Raw genomic sequence first — 4,669 nt, forward strand, 5'->3', positions numbered from 1 at the left:
CAGGCTCTTCCCATTTGGAAATCAAAGGGAGCCCTTTGTGCTTCTGAAATTCCGGCCCTGGCCAAGTGCTCTGCGGCCAAGAACAAAAGTTAAGTGAACTCAGAAAGAACAAGTCATCAGCCTGACCTTTGGTCATCAGAAAAATGTAAAACATCTTAGAGTCATTCCCCAAATCCAAGTCAGGTTTCATCTGTGCCGAACATTCGGTGCAATAAGTGGGAATTTCACAGATTTCACAAATCAGCCAGCCCGAAGTCACTGCTGGCAGGGGGGGTCTCTGGGTGATTTGTACTTGACAGTGTGTGAAGACCAGAATCCATCATTCCAACCTGGTGGGAAGAGATTTTAAAGGTTTTTAAATTTGGTTTGAGTTTGGTCTTTTGTTGTTGTGGGGTTTTTTGGGGGGGGTGTTGTGGTTTGAGTTTTTGTTTTTTCTGGTTTGTTTTGTTCTTTTTCTTGTTTAAATTGTTGTAAAGGATTTTTTCCAGCATAGTGACTGGAGCTTGCAAAAGTTTCTATTTACTCCAAAGGGTTGTTATGTAAGAGCTAACCTCATTGTTCTAAAGCAAAATGAGTAAATGATAAATGAACGTGTTTGGCAGCAGTAAAGCCAAATAAGTTTGTCTGGAGAGAAAGGAGGTGAAGGTCCTGATATTTTTTTGGTTTTTTTCTCCTCTCCATCCTCCTGTAATGGGTGATGCTCTCCCATGTCCATCAGGTCACTGTCCATCACTGGACTTCAGAAATTTCTTAAATTATTTTTATTTATGAATAATCATTACAGAGACAGAATCTTTTTGGGAGGGAACGACTGGAAGAACAAGGAGACCCTCACAGTGGAGGTCACAACTTGTAGAAATGTAATATTCATTGCAAAAAGAAATACCTGAAAATGGAAAGAAGCTTTTTGCTATTTAGTGCATCACAGATATCAAACTGCACCCAGGAAAGGAGGGAGCTGATTTAATAACAACTGCTCTAGATAACTTTGAAATGTAATTACATGTTAAGGATATGATTTCACACTGCTTATAATGTTAGAAGCACACTGTTTCTAATTATACATTACCCAGAAAAGGGCCTTGCTGCGTTCTGTCTTTAAATTATTGTTTTTATCCCGACACCGGCTGTCCAGGTAGGTAATGTTATGGCTAGTGTTGCTTCTGAGAACCCCCGGATCATTGATGGATTTATGCTCACGGCATAAAAACCCTTCTCCTGAACCCTGCAAGTTGACAAAAATATAATTATTGCTGCATTTCAGACAGAGGAAATTTCACAACAGTGGTAAGGGATTTTCAGTGGCTTTCTATGAATAAAAGAAGAAAACTTCTGTTCCAAAAATCCATTTAGTGGCTTCTGCCTCACCATTTTGCATACCAACAAGTCCTTCATTAAGTTTCAGGCTCTCAGACACCTCTCCCCATATGCAGCACTGAGTTCCTTTCCATTAAAATCAGCCTCCAGAGATGGATGTGCAGCTTCCATGGCTTGCAAACATCTCCCCCCATCACTTACCTCGCCAAAGAAATGTTATTTCTGACGCCCTGCCCACAGTACTTTGTGTTCTCTCTTAATCAATCAGTGTCCTTATCTTTGCTGCACTTCATCTTGTCTAACAAGCGTTCCCAAGAGCACCTGAATTTTATTTCTAGGAATAAATGTGTTGTCTTATTGCTTCCATGTGTTCTTCAGAGCCTGCCCTGTGCCCTCACACAGGAGACTCCACATTGATCCATTCCCAGAGCTCGAACTTTGAACGCTCATATTATTTTTATTAAACCTAACTCTGGCTCTTTCTCCCTTCTCCCCTTTCCCCTGCACCCTCCAGCAATATCCAGCCCCTGAGTCAAAGCAGGAATCAATGGAAGACACGTTGAAAAGAAGATTATGTCCATGTGGAGGAGGATTGGTGCCCATTTCCAAACTGGGAAGATTGAGTTGTACCAGTTTTGCCTTTGATTATCCACCTAAGGTGCCTGTGCAGGTGAGTGAATGCCTGAGCACCCAAGGAAGGCACCCTGGGAAGTGTCTCAGCACAAAGTGTTGGCCAATCTCACAAACCCCTACCCAAATCCATCCTTTCTGTGGCCAGGGGAGGATCTGAGTTCTCTTCCCCCCCTTCCTGGCTGCTCTGTCAGCTTGGATCATGGCAATAAGAAACCAATTGGAGATTCCTGGCTCTTGGCTGGGCCACTGTCCCTTCATCGTCCCTTTGCAGTGAGCTCAGGAGATGTGAGGCCACCTCTGGGTGAGTTTGGTTTCTCTTGATTTTGATAAAACTCAGCCCCAGCCTTGAGCAGGTCCCAGCTGAATTGCAGCTGTGGCTCAGAAAAGGATGTCAGAAAGCAGGGGGAGGAAAAAGACAAAATTGCCCAAACCTCAGCAAAGTTTTGTCCATCTTCAGGGCTGCCTTTGTGCTGGAGTGGTTTGGAGCAGGGTGCTGACATCTGTTTGGAACAAATGCCACGTTCTGTCTCTCCAGCTCCACCCTCCACAAGTCAGTCCTGATTATTGGTGTGGATGTGGTGCTGAAATCTGGTCCTGAGCTACAAAATTTGCTCTATAACCCTTTGTCATTCCCAGAATGAAAATTGTCCAAGCCCATCCTCATCCCACAACTTTGCTTGGAAATCATCCTCAACCCTCACATCATTCTGAGGGACAGAAAACATTGAGAGATCTCTAAAGCCAACAAGATCAGGGCAGGAGCCCAGATTTCTCCTCTCTGAGCCACAGCTGCCCAAAATCTTGATAAATACCAAAATGGCTATTTTAATGGTAAGAAATCCATTTAAAAAAACCAAAAACACCCCCCCCCCAAAAAAAAAAAAAAACCAACAAAAACAAAAACCTAGAATTGTAGAAATGTGAAAAACCTTGCTGTAATAGTAACAGAGTGCTGACAATCAGGCAGGATGGTGCCCACAGCTCAGTTAAAAAAAAAAACCAACCAGATTAATGGGCATAATCAAGCCTGACATTGAGTAAGAGGCAAGAACAAGTAATCAGATCCCAACTTAGCTGATGCTGGCATTACTGGGAGCCTGGGGCACAGTCCAAGGATAAAAACATAATGTCTTATCTAAGCAAGGAGTCATTTGTGCACCACTGGTTACAACACGTCCTTAAAAAGGGAAAGAAGGGAAAGGAAAATATGGCACATGAAATTATTTTATTTCCCAGAAATGATAAGAAAGTAAAGCTAAAAGTTTCTACACCCAATCTTTATAGAGGAAAAGCCTATCTAGAGTTAACCCCTTGCAATGTCCACCGTAAAGCCCCAGGATATGGAAAAGGATATTAAAACAAAAAGTGAAATGGGGGTTAAATAAAATTAGTATAATGAAAACAGTTAAAAATTCAGATTTTTGAATATTTCTTGCAATTTGGAGATTGCTGGGATCCTTGGGGCCAGCCTGCTCCTCGGTTCAGTGAGAGTTCAGGCAGTCTGGCAATCCCATCCTTTTGGCCAAGACTCCTTTTCTGGCAACGCGTCTCCCTGTTTCTCAAGAACTCTTCTTTTCCTCCAGATTCAACAGGATGTTGACCTGGATCTCTCAGAACAGCTCATGGAGAGGAAAGACCCTCTGACACAAAAACCACGTCACTGGAGAGGGAACTGTAGTGTCAGGGAGGGCATCTGGAAGATCAAAGTGGGAATAAACCAATCACTCCAGGCTGTATGGCTTTGCATTGCTGAGTTTTATTTCCAGCCTTTTGAAGCACAGCTCATGAGCCTTAACAAGGAAAGAACTTTTGTGTAAAATTCAGTAAACGAAAAAAGCTGGTTTGAGTAAAATTCAGTAAATTAAAAAAAAAAAAATCCAGACCAAACACCATGGGCCTGTGGGGGAAAAACTGGAATTTAATTTCTGTACTACAGACCTTTCCCAGAAAAGCCAGGCATGGGCCAGCATGAAATGCAACCCCACACATCTGTGGGGGATTCTGCCCGGCCCGCCCAGCCTTTTCCATTTCCATCATTTGCCATCTTTGGAACCTTCCACGATGACAACTCACCAGCAGAGCCCAGCTCTTTCCCAGAGGGAGCTCTGGGACACTGGGGCTGCCTGGAGTCGGGAGGAGACACAGGTGAGAGGGATGGAGGGTGGTGGGTGGAAGTCACCTCCTCCACCTCCTGGTTTTTGGAGGTGTACACGCTTTTCCATGTGTACAGCTGGAATGAAGCCTCATTTTCCCCTTCCAGCAGCAACTCAAGGTGTGAGCACTGTGGTGTCTCACGGAAATGACTCAGGTTCTCAATGCTGACCTGCCTTAATGGTCCTCATTCGGTGGGACGTTGATTTATTGTCCTCACGAGCCTCAAGTGACACCGTTTGCTCTTTCCCTAAGCCTGGTAGGCCAGCAAGGTGACAATTAGTGACTGGATGTGACCACTCTGCCCTGGGAGAGTGACACATGTGTGCGACGGCCTCTCCTCAGCCCTTCTCAAAATGTTTGTGCAGGAGCAGCCATAAATGCTGCTGTATTGACCCGAAGATGCAATCCAAGGCGTTTGAGCCTAGGCCTTATCTGCATCACCTTATCAGGAGCCAGAGAGCGAGATGCACCCCGGGAAGGGAGGGGTCTGTGCCAGAGGGTTTGGCCTCGTCCCTTCTCTTCTGGCACGGGGAGGGACTGCGGGCAGAGCTGGGTAATGATTTGT

Source organism: Molothrus ater, chromosome 12, assembly GCF_012460135.2.
Source record: "Molothrus ater isolate BHLD 08-10-18 breed brown headed cowbird chromosome 12, BPBGC_Mater_1.1, whole genome shotgun sequence".
NCBI lineage: Eukaryota > Metazoa > Chordata > Aves > Passeriformes > Icteridae > Molothrus > Molothrus ater.